We start from the raw sequence: 17,423 nt of genomic DNA on the forward strand, positions 1-17,423 counted from the left end.
ATGAAAGTTTTATGTTTTTTTGAAAAATTAATAAATTTGCCTATAAAATTAACTTTATGCTCGTCAATTCTAGTTTGATTTTGTCGACTAAAAATTTATCAGTTTTATTTTGACTTTAAGGGTTTAAAACTTGAAACCAACTTTAGGTGACTTAATAGAACTAAAACTCAATTCACACTCTTTTAACTATTTTTTTTTCCTATGGTACTTTGTTTAATAAAACCTTCTATTGAACGTTGATTCCACAACCGTCTATTGTCTCTGGTTTGGATTAAACTTTAAAGGCTTTAGAAAACAGCAGAAGGTAAATGTAATTATTGCTTTTTAAACAAAAGATGTAAAATTTACTGTAAAGTTTATCTTAATCAGGTTTTCCCGAACTTTTTGTCAAAATGCCCCCTTTTTAGAAATTAAAAAAAAATATGCCTACTTCTATCAAGGTTTCTTAGAAAGCTACCATTAAAATTGCCTAAGAAAATTTATTTTAATCATTATCTATATATCTGGTGTAGATTTCTAATCATAGCCTTCAAGTCTTAAAATTCTTTTCCATAATATCTAGTAAAAGTTTCAAAACTACCTTTAAAGTCGCCTTAGACCTTTTTTCCTCTTCATAATCAAATCCAAGTTTTCTAGTGTAAGTTTAAATTTTTAGCCTTGGAGCCCCTTTAATGCTCATAAAAATATTTAAAATAAATGATTATTTGACATGATCTTTTAAAAGAGATTTTTGTCTAAATGAAATATTAACACCACATATGTAAAACTCCAGTATATAAGGATATTTGTTGACTGAATTTCATACTTACTTAAAACACTAAGGTAATTTTTATTAGATCAGGGTCATGGGAGCTTTAATTTCATTAAGCTTAATAGAACAGACTTTACTAACTTTGAATAAAATCGTTGTCATAGTTTTTATTAGAAACATCGCAAGAATTGAAGTGGGTACTTAATTATACAATAAATCTCCATTTACCATATTACTACTAAGTTAAGTATTGCAGGTTTGCCAAAAAGTTTGTCTTTCAGCAAAAAAGTCAGCATGATTGACCTAAAACTAGCCTGAGTTTTTAATAAAATTAACAGTGTAGTACACAGAGCCAAGATCTATAATATAGGCAATTCTTATTTGAGACCTAAGGTATTATATGAATAAAAAAAGGACTTAGTATTTTAAGGATTCATAATTCTTAACAAAAAATTTATTATAAAAAGTAACATAAAATTAAACACAAAAGACTGCTCTTTAAAAAAAAAATTGTATAGCTTTTTAGGTTAGAAAAATAATTGGATCTAAAGTTTGGAATTTTTTTTAAATTCTAGATAAACGTTACCAAGCTAAATTCACACTCGTAATAATTGAACTATGTAAACACAACAAAAATACTAGGTAGTTTTATTTTCATAAAGTTCATTAAAATTATCAGGTAAAACCTATTCAAAAAATTATTTGGTAACAAAGATTTTACGTTTAGAAATTTTTTTAGAGCTTATAGGAAAGCATTAGAACTCTAAAGGAACTTCTTAATGTTTGATTTAACCTAGAGACTAAATTAAAAACTGTTTTTTGATCAAAGGTTTACTTAGTAGGTTAAACAAAATGCATGTAAACTACGAAAGTAATAAAAATACTATTCTAACAACAGATAGTTTAAAATTATTATTTGGAACTTTTAAAGTTCTGATTTGAATATAGATTTAACTGTTTAACATATTCTATGAGCTTATCTATTAGTATTGTGAAGTAATCAATGATTAATTGTTCCTACGATTTTTAGTTTTATTTATTCCTTATTTTATTACAGCTTAAATACTAGAAAAAGTTTTCTTAAACAAGCTCTCAACTGTTTTGATTAAAAAATTCAAAGTTTTTATTTTGTTATGTGAGCAAACTTAATTTTATTTTCTAAACTAGAAATACCATTTATATAAACTTTATTGATTGTTATTGAAAAAAAAACTCTTAGAGCTCTGTATTTTAAATCTAAAATCAAAAATAAAATTAGATAAAATATGAAATGAATTTTTGTTTTTTATGCAGATCCGTTAAATTTGAACTTTTTTAATAATTTAGATTATTGTGAAACGTACTTAAAGAAACTTTAAATAATGTGAAATCAAAGTATTTAAAAAACTATTAAAACATTAAATTTTCTTTTAATAATACTTCTTATATTTGAAACATAAAAGTTCAAAAATAAATCTTTATGCAGTTTTTAGTCAATAACATAGGTACAATTCTCAGTTGCTAGGTCTTATCAACCACAATAAAAATAAAAAATGTAACTAAAGAGAGTTGTTTAATGCTTGATTATGCAAATCCAAGTATATTTATTTTATTTACGAAAACTGCATATAAAATCTTAAAAATACGAAATGCAAGTAAACGCAGCAGGTTCATTACAGACAAACATATGGAGATGATACTTTTAATTTTTTATGTGTATAAAATTTGGAAAAAAATGACCAAAAGCTTATTATATCCTGCCTTTCTTGGTTGTTAAACATAGAATAAATATTTAAACCTATTGTTAGGGCCATACAAGAAAGGGTTTATAATATTTTTGTTACAATAGTAAACACTGGCCTTTTATATAGACCTTTTGTGAGTATAAAATAGTTTTTATAAGAAATAAAAATTTTGTCTAACATTTTAGGAATAACTATTTATATAAGTCTTTATTAAAAACTTTGTTTAGATTTAAAAAAGTTAATAAAATTCATTTTTATTTTTAAGACATTTAACTTCAAAGTTTTGAAATTTTTTTTTTGGTACAACAATTATAAAACAATTAATTTGAGTTATCTTGAATTATAAAATCATATAAACAAACATTGTTTATTTTTATGAATAAAAAATGGTATGAGACTCTAACACATACTAATTTTTATAAAAATAGTTTAAGTTTTGCATATATGTTATTAAATGGACAAGTAAAAAAAAATAACATGGAATTAAATATTTTTTGCACATAAAACAATTAAATATTTATTGTTATAGAAGAAACTAACATAAAAGTACCTGGGTACATTTCTAAGAATTCTGATAAACTCATGCAGTTTTTGCTTAATGATGAAACTCAGAGATACTCAGGGCGTCATGAGCAGTGAAGGAGCCACCAGGGGGGCCATGAGGTCATAATTTGAAACTTAAATAAGTTATTCCTGAGTTGCTTATGAAGAGCAAAAAAAAAGGTCTTGGGTGTTTACTATGGTAGTTTTTGAGTGATCTTGGTACAAGGATGCCATAGCTTTTTTAATTCCCATAAAGGGAGCCAATTAAAAACAGTTTGGGAAACCCTGGTCTAAAAAAATTTTGCATCTGGTGTTGTGTCTACACAAAGAACCCCTGTAACATTTCATTAGTACTTTTTTCAATATATTTAAATTAGATTGACATAAAATAATAAGAAAATAATTTAAATAAATACAATTAGACTGAAATAGAATGACAACATTAATCAGAAAAGCGGTTAGTTCTAATCAGTTTTAAAACAATAAACTACAAAACATACAATTTATACTTCTTCTGTTACCTAAATTATTTCAAAATATTTTGAAAAAAATATTAAACAAAATAGATGTTAATTTTATGATGTCAAAAAGTATCTTCAAGAATTTCTGATTTTCTATATTTTTTAAAGTAAATATTTTTCGTTCATTTTTGACATAACAGGGTGGCTACTTTTTTATTAAAAAAACTCTATTAAGCCAATTTTGGTTTTTTAATTGTTTTAAGTATTTTTTTACAACTGACAAAATCAACAAAAACTAGATGTTTTACAAATTGTTAGTAAAATAAAAGGAATTAAAATTAAATAATTTAAATCACTTTCAAAGTCTAGCAAAATTTTCCTAGGATTATCAAAAATCTTAAAGCACTTTCTATTTTTTTAAAACAAAATGGCCTGGATCATCCTGAGGTTTTATAAGTAAAAGTATTTTGGTTCTTTCTTAATATAACAGCGTTGCCGTCAACACTTCAAGTCAAACTGTATTTTTTCCAACTTTGATTTTTATTTTTAATGCTTAAAATACTCTATTAGTTCGAAAAAAATCTATAAAAGCTAGGTTCTTTAACAAAAACAGTTATAAAACAACAAAGCATTTAAATTAAATCAGGTAAATCTCATTTAAAATCTGAGAGAAACTGCTTGAGATTGTAAAAAATATTAAAAACATCCCCAGGTTGTTATAAAATGAATTGGCCTGGGTCGTCCTGAGATTTACATAAGACTTAAAATATTCTCAGAATTCTTTAACATAATTGGTTATAAGATAACTTAGTATTGAAATCGATTAATTTAAACCTTATTAAAAATCTATCAAAAATTCCCTCGGTTTATAAGAATTCTAAAAATGTACCCAGGTACTTTTTTATTAGTTTTTCTCTTACTTAATTTAATTATTTAATATACCAAAATTATTTCAAATCCATGTTATATTTTTACTTGTCCATTTAACAACAGGTCTGCAAAACTTGAACTGTTTTTATAAAAAATTGTATGTGTTAGAGCCTTATATTTTATTTTATCCAGTGAAAAAAATACAATGCGGGCTTATATGATTTTGTATAATTCAAGGTAACTCAAATTAATAGTGGTATATACCGCAAGAAAAATTTCCAGAATTTAAAGTCTTAGAAATTGAACTGAAACTTTACTTGTCCGTTTAACAACAGATAAGCAAAATTTAAACTTTTTTTATATAAATTGTATGTGCTAGAGATTTGTTTTTCTCTTAAAAATATATTGTAAGCATACAAAAGGTATTTTATTAAAAGCTTACAAAACTAAAGGCTAATGTTTACTATTGTAACAAAAATTTTATAAACCCCTTGCTGTTTTTTTCTAACTATATTCACATAATATTTATATGTTAAATTACCAAAAAAATCAGGATAAAATAGTTTTTAGTGCATGTTTTTTATTCTAAATACATAAGCAATTAAAAGTATCAATTTAGAATGTTTGTCAGTAATGAACCTGTAGTACGTAAAGCTAAGATATAATAATAATGTAACTCTTATTTAAATCCTTTGGTATCATATTTAAAATAAAAGATATAAAATCTAAAAAAATAATGATTCTTAAAAAAATCAAATCATAAAAGCTAGTAAAAGATTTTGAAAATTCCAACTAAACTATTTTTTTTCAAAAACAAAAACAATTTCAAAACAAAACTAAATTAGCCTTATTTATCACTAAAGTTAAACAGTAATTTTTAATCTATAAAACACACACAATAAACTTTCATCCAACACATTAAATAAAAAAATATTCCTTCAATGTTTTTTTTTATATTATCAAAGGAATAAATATTTAGTACATTAAGTTAGACATTAGTTTTGAAAATATTAGACTAGAAATTTCTTCAACAATACTACTTCGAACTTAGGAACACTTAAAATTTTTCACTTAACGCTTTGCCTCCGAGTACTTAGCTTAAACTAAATAAACCATCTAACTAAACACACCACAATTACTAAGTATTTATTTGTTTTTTTTATACAGTTTATTAAACTCAGGCTGACTTAGCTTTGTTTTAAAATAGCTTTTATATTTAAATAAAAATTGGTTTAAATTATATTTTTTTAAATTCTTATGATAGCTTTTATAATTTAAATATTTTTAAGAATTATTATTCTATAAGATATGGAATCTTTTTTTTTAATCAATATGATATCAAAGGATTCAAATAAGAGCTACATTTACTATAAATCTTGGCTCTATTTACTGCAGTGTTAATTATATTTAAAACTCAGGCTATTTTTGGGTTGACCAGCTGAATTTTTGCTTAAAAGAAAACTTTTTGGCAAACCTGCATAACTTGAAATTTTTGTATCATGATAAATGAAGCTTTATTGTATAATTATAACTTCATTTATTAAGATGTTTTATAACGAAAACTATGACAACCTTATTATTCAAATTAATTAAAGTCCGTTCTACCAAGCTTAATAAAATTAAAGCAATTTCTGACCCTGTTCTAAAAAAATTGCCTTAGTTTTTTAAGTAAGTATGAAATTCAGTCAGCAATTACCCTTGGAGTTTTACATCTGTGCTGTTAGTATTTTCTATAAATGAAAATAAAATTTAGAACATTAAGTTAAATGGTCATTTATTTAAATTATTTTAAAGAGCAGTAAAGGGGCTTCAAGGCCATAATTTATAACTTCTCTAGATAATTTGTATTTGATTATGAAGAAGAAAAAAAAGTCTTAGGCGACTTAAAAAGTAGTTTTGTAACTTATACTAGGTGTTATGGAAAAAAAAATTTGGACTCGAAGGTCAAGATTTGAAATCTACGCTAGATACTATCAATGATGATGAAAAATAAGGTCTTAGGCATTTCATTAACCCCAAGTTTAGGTAAATTACCTAAAGTTGGTGAAAAGTTTTAAGCTCTTAAAGTCAAAGTAGAACTGATAAATTTTTAGTCTAAAAAAACAAACTTGAACTATCATAATTTAAGTTAAAAGAGTCAGAATTGAACTGACAAATTTTAATTCCACAAAGTTTTAATAGACAATACTTTATACTACTATAATATTAAGTATTGTGATGTCGTAAATGACTAGTTGCTCCTACGGTTTTTGGTTCTATGCGTTCTTTGTTTTTATTTAGCTTTTATACTCTAAAAGGTTTTTTTTGATAAGGTCTAAAATAATTAAGTAAAAAAAAATAATTTTTTTCAATAAGCGAGCAAACTTAACTTTGTTTTTTTAAATCAGTAATACCCTAGTAAAAACTTTATTCACCTTTAATTAAAAATAGACCTTTCTAAAAACAAAAAAAAAATTAGATGAAAACTTGAAATGAAGATTTTAATGTAGAACCATTTTAAAATAAGCTTAATAATATTTTAAGTTTTTGCGACAAATACTTGCAAAAAACTTCAATTAATGTGAGCAATAAAAATATTAAAAGACTATAAAACTATATTGTTTTAATAACACTTCTTTTACTTAAACCATAAAAATACACTAATAAATTTTTCCATCATGGTTTTAGTCAACAATAAAGTTCAATTTTCAATCAGATCTCTAGAACAATCTCTAGAACAGCGATTCTAAAACTGGGTAAAATATACCCCTTGGAGTAATTTCCCTTCTTTGAGTGTAAATTTTCTCTTTTTCATGTTATGAAAATTACTGTTTATAAAATGTAATTTTAGCGTATTAGTAAGTTTTTAACTGGAAGTGTTTTAAAGTTAAATAAAAATTTTAGTTTGTATGATTTATGAAATTAAATAAGCTTATAGTTCAAATTTTTTTTCACATCATCATTAAAAATTATTTTGTAGTTTTGGGGTAAATTTTGTAATAACTTTCAAAAAAGCGGTTAAAATTGAAAAAAGTTAAAGAACCGTTGCTCTAGAACTTATCAACCGTAATCAAATAATAAATGTAACTGGCGAGAGTCATTCAATATTATGCTTGATTACACAAATCCAAGTACATTCATTTTATTCAGCAAAATGTATATTCAATCTTTGAAGTATTAAATGCAAGTAAACTCAGCAGGTTCATTACAGACAAACATATGGAAATAATATTTTGAAATTTATTTGAAAATATTTAAAGAATTTGACCTAAAACCTTTTATTTCCTGCTTTTCTTAGTTATTAAACTTATAAGTAATATATAAATATAGTTAAGGCCATACATGAAGGGGATTATAATATTTTTGTTACAATAGTAAACAATCGCCTTTAATTCAGACCTTTTGAGAGCATAAAATAGTTTTTTAAACAAATGGAATATTTTCTAACATTTTAGAATAATTATTCAAATAAAATTTCATAAAAACTTTCTTTAGATACTTTTGAAATAACAAAAATTATTTTTTTAGTTTGATAACTAAAACAATTAATCTAAAATTTATAGAAATATTTTTTGCAATGTATACAATTAACAAATTTAAGTTACCTTGAATTATATAAAATTAAGTGAAATCGCATTGTAAAATTATTCACTGGAGTTTGTATAATTCTAAGTAACTTAAATTTGTTTTTACATACATTGCAAAAAAGTTTCTATAAATTTTAGGTCAGTTGTTTAAGAAACCGAACTGAAATTGTTTTTCAGTATTGTTTTAAGTTATAACAAAAAATTTAATGAAAATTTATTTAAACCATTGTTTACAAAATGTTAGAAAAAATATCCATTTCTTAAAAAAAAACTATTTAAGCTTACAAAAGGTCTATATAAAAGGCTAATGGTGTAAAATAAGGCAAAGTGCTCTAAAACAAACAACTCTTTATAAAAATTGTACGAATTTTGCAGATCTGTTATAATATAAAGAGTTTAATACATCTTTTTTGTTACTAATGTTTTGAAAATTTTTGAACAATGTGATTTGTTTCTCAAAAAACATCTATTTTTGTTTTTTTTTAAAGTACAGGCCAATACTCAAAGTACTTAAAAATCTTTAAAAAAAGTTTAATTTTGCACAGCTGTTGTTTAAAATATAGTCTAATATACATTTCATTTTTATAGTCCTTACTAATTTAAAAAAATATTTTACAATCGTCTGAACTTACAAACGTTAAAAATTCATTATTTGTATAATTAAGTATACATTTGTTCTTATAGCTCTCACTAATTGTTTTAAAATTTTATGATCAACTAAGCTAAACCTTAAAAACAAACTTTATATGTCCAGTAAAAAAAGGATTGTGTCTTGTAAACCAAACTTTATAGAAAATTTAAAAATTAAAAGTTTTTAAGAGCCATCAGATAATGCAGAATAATAACATTTTTTATTTAGTTTAAAGCGATAGCTTGGTGGCTATTCTACCTGGTTTCTAAAAAATTATTCAAAAAACATGGAGTTAGAATCATCTTTGTATATAAAAAAATTAAATTAAGTTATAAAGAAACTAACAAAAAAGCATTTCATTTCCAGTAATTCAAAAGGTTAGGTAGTATCTTTCGCACGTTGCTTGTGGTTGGTCTGATGGACCAGGTTGGCTACGGCGCGAAGAGTGTGGGTCAACACCCCTTTTGTTAATTCCTCTGTCTATGTTACGTTGGCTACAGCGAGTTTCGGGGTTGTTGACTTTGTCTAAAGTATGATGTATGTTCTCTTTAGAGAACATACTATCCTTTTTGGTGGGCTTGGATCTATTACTCATTGTGCTATACCAAGAGTTAGGTGTGGCCCACTAGTTTATTTTAAAATTAATTAAATTTGGTCTGTAAATTTCAGAGATTATTAAGAGCACCAACAGCAGCTTGCTACTTAATTAATTATCCACAACAAAGCTTATTTATTCAATTTTATGTAACCAAATTACAGATAATTTCAATATAATTAACTATTAACACCAAAGTTTATTTATTTAAATTTATGTAAAATCAAAAGTACAGATAATTTCAATATAATTAACTATTAACACCAAAGTTTATTTATTTAACTTTATGCAAAACCAAAAGTACAATTAACTTCAATTTAATTTTATCAACAGCAGAGTTTATTTATTCAAATTTATGCAAACCAAAAGTACAATTAACTTCAATTTAATTTTATCAACAGTAGAGTTTATTTATTCAAATTTATGCAAACCACAGTAAAATTAACTTCAATTTAACTTTATTAGAAATATCAATTTAAGAGACAGAACTAAAAAATAAGAGATTAATAACAATACTCACAATTTAGCACATAGAAAGTTCAGCTTGAGCTGCCACAAATCTAATAATCTTAATCTAAGGCGGCAATTTAGAAAGTTAACAAATTAATAAAAAAACCCTAATTAGAGAAAACTCTTTTGCTGAATTTAATTTATAGCCAGAGGCGTTACATTTTCCCCTCTTATTAAATATTTTTAGAATTTTAACTTAGGTTTTTTAGATAAACATTAGTTTTAAGGTGTTAAACGTTTGTTAAACTGAAAAAAACTTTAAATATAGTCAAGGTGAAAACCATTATACACTAGAGCACTCAACTTAGAGATGTATAAGCATGCAACATAAGTTTATAACTTTCTTTTTGTTATTTACATGTAATAATCAGAAATAATATTTTAAGAGATACTTATGATCATCAACTTTATGTGCTTAAAGGTACTTGCATATAACAACATTTTTGAGCTAATTCAAAATCTGGATTTAAACACTCTACTAGCTATTTTTAAAGTAAAATTAAAACTATAAGTATTTAAATGTAGTAAATGCTTAAGACACTTTTTAAGTGTGGTAAAAATGCTTTTTTTAACAAAATAAAAAAGAAATTCTAAAGAAATTGTAAAGAAAAGACTTTTTTTTAAATATAAATTTACAAATTCCTAATTACAATCATGAGTCAAAAGTTTGTTTAAAATGTTTACCGTTCATGATGATGGTTCCTTACTCTTACACTGGAGGTTGAGGCTCGGCCTCTTCTTACTCGCCTTTTCCTCCTCTTCTCTGGTTGCTCCAGCTGCGGCCGCTCTTCTTGTAGTGGTTCTCCCGGAACTCTGGCGGGAAGTTTGGCTCCACTGACGTTCTTCTCCGCGAATTAATCGCTGGCGACCTGGCGTTGTTCACCATCGTCATCAAAGCCAACGGATTCGAGGGTCTGCTTGACATCATCAGCCGACGGGTTGGCATTGCTCCCATGGCATCCGAAGGTGTGCTGCCATGTATGCATTTCCAGACGAATCGACATCGTCACTACAATTCTGCTGTACGTAGTGGCAGCTTGTTCTTATTAGAATGGTTCATTCTGAGGTCTCTGGGGTGTGGCAGTTCGACTTACCCCACCAAACTAGATGAGTGAAAGTTATTGAGCTATGATTTTTACAATTTGTTTGGCAAGCTTTCCAAGTGCTAAACAGGAGACAACCAAAACTCAATGCAATATAGAAAATTTTAGATTTTTATATAAAATATCACACAGTACCTATTTTAGCTAAGATAATTACAAAAAAAAAAAAACATGTCTATAAGATACCAATTTTTAATGGTTGTACAAATAAATATAAAATCAAAAATCCAATTAATTTTAAAATTAAAAAAATTCTTAAAGTTAAGTCATTTAACAGTAATATAAAAAATGCAAGCAGCTTCTAGGTGTTGTACAAAATAATCAGTGAAAATCAACTGTTGCTTATTTGAATAAGCCCTTAAGTAGTATTCATCTAAAAAGTACCAAATATCTTTCTATGCTTGTACAAAAAAACACCAGGTCTCCTGGCTTTTACCATGGCAGGCTTGTAATTATCCAATATTATCTCGAGCTCGTAGCTGTGTTTTGGCTTTGCGTGGTAGGTTGGCTTCCTGGTAATTTCAGGGAAGTCCATTAATAGTCTTTTGCATTTTTCTTCTAACGGAGTCGTATTCTTACCACCCAGATTAATGTGGTTGATTGAAGCGACTATAGGGGTGGGCAACTCAGCAGGTGCGAACAGTCTAGCTGATTCGTTTGACCCCATCTTGCATAGTTGAGAGGTAGATGGCAGGATAGCTAGTTCGTTCTTTCTTAACAGGTCCATGCCAATAATGCCAAAGTGGCGTGATTCTTGAATAACCCAGAACGAGTGGTTGATGGGTTCTAAATTCCCCAATTGAAGTTCGACATCCGCGCTACCAATAGGGTGGGTTGTTTTGTTACCAAACCCTTGGATGGTTCTACTTTGTTTAGGAAAATATTTGTCTATACCGTTAGTCAATTCCTTCGGCAGGATTGAAATTTCTGATCCGCTGTCAACCAAAAAAATGACATTTGTGTTTGAATCCGCTACAAATATTAGGCCCTGAGGGAGGTTCTTCGGTTTGGGTGCAGGGAATTTATCTAGTTGAAATGTCCATTTTTTTACACTTTTATCTTTGTTGTGATTGGTAGTGTCGAGAGATTTTTGTTGTGATTCTGGCTGCGGTTGCGCTGACCGTTGGGACTGCCCGTTGTGGTGCTGGCTAAGGTAGCTCGGATCGTTGGCGCTCGTCGTGGAGGTGCTGGCTTCAGTGGCGCTGACCGTTGACGCTGGCCCTGGTGATGCTGGCTGTGTTTGCGCAGACCGTTGGGACTGCCCATTGTGGAGCTGGCTAAGGTGGCTCAGATCGTTGGCGCTGGTCGTGGAGGTGCTGGCTTTGGCGGCGCTGACCGTTGACGCTGGCCCTGGTGATGCTGGCTGCGGTTGTTCAGAACTTTGGTTCTCATCAGGTGTTTCTGCTGCACTACGTGAGGCTGTTTGCTTTATATGAAAAATCATCTTTGGTTTGTTTGAAGGTGTGGACACTTCATTTCCTGGATGACTTATAGTGCAGTTTGAGGCATTTCTGGTTGGTCTCGGTTGAGATGGGGGTTGCTGTCGAGGGGCGGTTTTATTTACCAATTGGACAGCTTTTGTGTGAGATAGTGTAGCCCCAATCACTCTCCCTCTCACTGCAGAGAGTTTGAAATCTCGTTTTTTGAATGAGGCTGAGATATGGTTTGATGGCGCATACTACATCTCCTGTCAAAACAGGTACGGGTATTTACACCAAATCTCTGATGGTTTCTGCATATAATTTCATTTTTGTTAATGGCTGCCCATTGCTGTTGTGCTTGGGCTGGTCTGTTTTGATTTGAGCGCGGGGCATTGCTATAGTTTATATTTCTAGCTCGTCCCTTTGCCTCTTGCTCATCTGTGTCGAGCATTACTTTCCAAGCCATTTGAAAGTCTTTGTCTTTCAGATGAAGCTTCTCCCGTAAACGATTTTTCAAACGAGGAGGTGCTAAGTGTATTGTGAGAAATTTTGTTAATACACCTTCATTTCTGAACTCAGCTAACCAATGATTAATCTCATCACCTAGTTCCCTACTTGACATGGAGTGCCTGTCAGTTCTTGCCAGTAGCACGTTGCTTACTCGCGCTTGCCCACTCATTAGGAACTCTTTCAACGTGTCGTAGTTCCTATCTTCTGGTTTATATCTGTGATAGTAGCTCTCTCTCTCTTTCCAGGTCACTAATGTTTCAAGCAGCCTGTAAAGATCTTAATCCGATCGAATGTCATAATCGTTGGCGATCTTCTCAAAGTGTTTTAGCTTTATTTTTAACTGCTCTGTATCGCGCTTTAAGTATCCGATTTGACTGACAAGATCGCCCTTTTTCTGCATTAGTTTATACAGCTGGCTTGTTGTTGTGCGGGGCGTACTGCCACCTATGTCTACTGTGACGTCATACCTACTATCTTCTGGCTGGGGTTGGCAGTTGTAAGACGGACTGCGAAAACATGGTTGGAAGTTTTCTTTCACACCTGACCCTCCTTGCTCTACTGAAGGTCCTCTATAGTTCGGAGGAGAGCGACTGGTCACCTGGCTCCTTGGTAGGTCTTGAGCCTTTGAGGTGTGTGAAACCTGGTGGGGAACCTGGATTTGAGGATCCATGTATGTATTCTGTCTACCCTGAGTTGAGATGTCGTGATTTGTCCTTGTGGATGGATTTGGACTTCTCAATTCATGTAATTCTTCTTGTAATTTTCGAAATTCCTCTTGAAGTTTAGCCTGTCGAATTTGTTCCTTCAAATCTTTGATCCCCTGTATTATCTCCTCGGCACTCAGTTCTTGAGGTGGCACTTGAATAGGGGGTCTCCTGTTGTTTTGGAGGGAATAGTCCATGTTTAAGTGGTTAGGTTGGAGTTGTTGTTGGAATGGCAAAGGTGAAGTTCTTGCTGGAGGAATGGAGCTGTTGCTAGGTGGTCCTGTCACCCTTGGTGGAGGCCCATAGTTGCTAGGTGTAGAATTTTGTTGGGGTGGGTAGCTTTGTCTTGGCAGACCACTTGGATTAGGCTGGTCTCTAAGTTGTTGATAACTGCCCATTGCTGCCTGGGGCTCTTCCTCCTTTTGGTTATTTCCTGACTGATCCCCCCCTACGTTCATGTCAATCTCGGCACTGATTTCTATACCCTGTGTATCAATTAAAGCGTGTTCACTCACGTCGTGGTCACCATATCTTTCGCACGCTGCTTGTGGTTGGTCTGATGGACCAGGTTGGCTACGGCGCGAAGAGTGTGGGTCAACACCCCTTTTGTTAATTCCTCTGTCTATGTTACGTTGGCTACAGCGAGTTTCAGGGTTGTTGACTTTGTCTAAAGTATGATGTATGTTCTCTTTAGAGAACATACTATACTTTTTGGTGGGCTTGGGTCTATTACTCATTGTGCTATACCAAGAGTTAGGTGTGGCCCACTAGTTTATTTTAAAATTAATTAAATTTGGTTTGTAAATTTCAGAGATTATTAAGAGCACCAACAGCAGCTTGCTACTTAATTAATTATCCACAACAAAGCTTATTTATTCAATTTTATGTAACCAAATTACAGATAATTTCAATATAATTAACTATTAACACCAAAGTTTATTTATTTAAATTTATGTAAAATCAAAAGTACAGATAATTTCAATATAATTAACTATTAACACCAAAGTTTATTTATTTAAATTTATGCAAAACCAAAAGTACAATTAACTTCAATTTAATTTTATCAACAGCAGAGTTTATTTATTCAAATTTATGCAAACCAAAAGTACAATTAACTTCAATTTAATTTTATCAACAGCAGAGTTTATTTATTCAAATTTATGCAAACCACAGTAAAATTAACTTCAATTTAACTTTATTAGAAATATCAATTTAAGAGACAGAACTAAAAAATAAGAGATTAATAACAATACTCACAATTTAGCACATAGAAAGTTCAGCTTGAGCTGCCACAAATCTAATAATCTAAATCTAAGGCGGCAATTTAGAAAGTTAACAAATTAATAAAAAACCCCTAATTAGAGAAAACTCTTTTGCTGAATTTAATTTATAGCCAGAGGCGTTACAGTAGCATTTTACTTAAAATATACATAAAATATATATTTTTTTTTAAAGTTAAAAGAAAAAAAGAAATTCCTGAAGATAGTTTTTGACATTAAAAATTGAATAGATAAATCTTTATACTATTTACATCATAATATTTCGAGATAAATTTAGGTAAGGTAACAGAAAGAAAATAAATTGCATGTTTTTTAAGTTTATTCAGGTTGACCCTTGTTTTTTGCAAAATTTTTAAGTTTTCCAAGTTTCTTTAAAATTTTTAAAAATACACCTTTTTGGGTCTATTTTTAGTTTAAAGATAGTTTCAATGTAAGAAATTGTGTCGAATAGTATAAAAACATTAAAAAGACACTGCAAAGCTACTATAAATGTGTTTTTTTGTCAAAAAATTTCTAATGATGACCACAACTTTTAATCTATATGAAATATTTTTTGAGTCAAATCGAAATTATACTACTGAACATGGTAAAACTGTAATAACTCAAGGTTTTTTAGTGTTTTTTGTTCAAACTTCTAGATTTTCCAGGTTTTTTTTCAAAACTTCTAAAATTCCAGGTTTCCAGTTAAAGAAGCCATCCAGTTTATTATACAAAAATTAAATCAAGTCCGCTTATTTTTTGCTTATTACTGTCAGTTTATTTCAATGTAACTAAGCTTAAATTTATTATTTTATTTTGTCTTTATTTTATTTCGATCAAATTTTAAGAAATTGAAATAAAAATTCCATGTTGCATGGGTTCTTTGTAAGCACAAAACAACTTTAGATACCAGATTTTAAAAACTAATGTTTGTAAATACATTTTAATCATTCTACAGCTTATTGTCATGTCTAAAGTAAGTAAAATCTCTTCTGAATTTGTTTAAACCCTAAAAGTTGTTTTTTTTATTTCTAAAAGTGTTGTTCATCAACAAAATTGGCTGTTAAGGAAAAAAAAATATTTAAACCAAATTAACTTAATATAATTCAGAATCTAGTTTGAAATTTGTCCTAAGATTTCATAGAAACTTAAATTAACCTGATTATAAAAAGCTATATTGATTCAGACTTTGGAAATAAAAGATGTCATAAGTTTTAATTTTTTTAATTTAAAAGCTATGTACACAGTTATGTATATTTTTTTTCATTTTTAGTTAGTTGTAAAAACTTTTTTTACAGTAAATTTAGTGTTAACCTTCACTGTAGGCCTTGTGTTTATAGAGGAAGGGTAGTTTTTTTTCCACAAAAAGGCAGAGGAGAAGTAGAGTGAAGATTCTCTTGCAAAAATAGAAGAGAAAGTGGAACATTATAAAATATTGCAATTGATAACTGATTAAATTAATAATTGTTTTTAAGTTAAAGCTTTTGTTCATCCAAGCGTTTAAGAGAAAGCTTGAAAGGTCACGTGTTTTACTGATGCAAGTTTGCATTAGCATACAATAGCCATCAATAGCTATATATTAATACTTAATTGTTGTAGAGGAGAACATTATAGACACCCTTACTGCTGCTTCAACTTTGTTTAAGTAGAAATTTGTTTTTTTTGTTATTAAAAGTAATCTTTATTTATATTGTTGTTTTTTATTTACAGTAAAAATTTTCAAATAAAATTATTCATTTTAAAGCATATAAAACATAGATTTAATTAAAATTATTTTTTTTTATTCTAGCTAAAATTGTATTCTAAAGTTGTTGATTTTTATTTATTTGTTAGTGTTTGTATCTGTTCTTTGTATATATATGTTTACTCATGACATGCCTAGTTTTATATACAGTAGCACTAAGTATTTTTTATTTTAGTTTTTAGTTTCCTAAATGTTTTTATCTATTTATTGTGGTATGGGTCAGGGTTGCCATTTTACCTGGAAACCTGGTAAATCCTTAGGCAAATAAAACCAGAAATTTGAAATATTTTGAGAAAAATCTGTATTTTTGAACAATAATCACTGGACAAATCTGTAATTTTAACAATTTTAACATTAATGAATAGTAAAATTTAAATTTGATTCAAAAATCAAATAGATAAAAAGTTTTTGTCATCATCAAGAATTATTTTTATAAATAATACATTTAAAGTAGCTTTATAGTATATTTTTAGTGTTTTTATATTATTTAACACAGTTTCTTACCTTAAACTTAACTTTAAACTAAAAATAGACCCAAAAATGTGTACTTTACAAACTTAGACAAAATTTGGAAAAATTGGAAAAAAATTTTTGACAGGGTTGCTACAAGGTCAGGAAATTAGGAAAAGTCAGGAAAATTGGGGTTTTTGGAAAAAAGTGAGGAAATGTTAGGAAAATTGATAAAAATGAAACAATAGTCAGATTTTTAGATTTACAAAATTCCTTCATTTTAAAAATCCTTCAAATGGTAAAAGAGTTAATTAAAATGCCTTTGAAGTCAGAAAAAAATTGCAAAATTCTGCTGGTAATTATCAAAATTATTCAGATTTCATTGTGTTTATATGGTATAAACTAATAAAGTATCCTTTATATAGTTGCAAAAATTTTCTTTAAACATATTGAACTAGCAGATTTTGTAACCTTTTTAATTTTGATGATCTGTAGCAAGGACACTTCCAAAGTGAAACTGTGATATTTACACATAAGATAATTTAGCATAATATTAGAATCAAAGTGTTTTTTCTTCTAGT

Source organism: Thalia democratica, chromosome 1, assembly GCF_965202585.1.
Source record: "Thalia democratica chromosome 1, ktThaDemo2.hap1.1, whole genome shotgun sequence".
NCBI lineage: Eukaryota > Metazoa > Chordata > Thaliacea > Salpida > Salpidae > Thalia > Thalia democratica.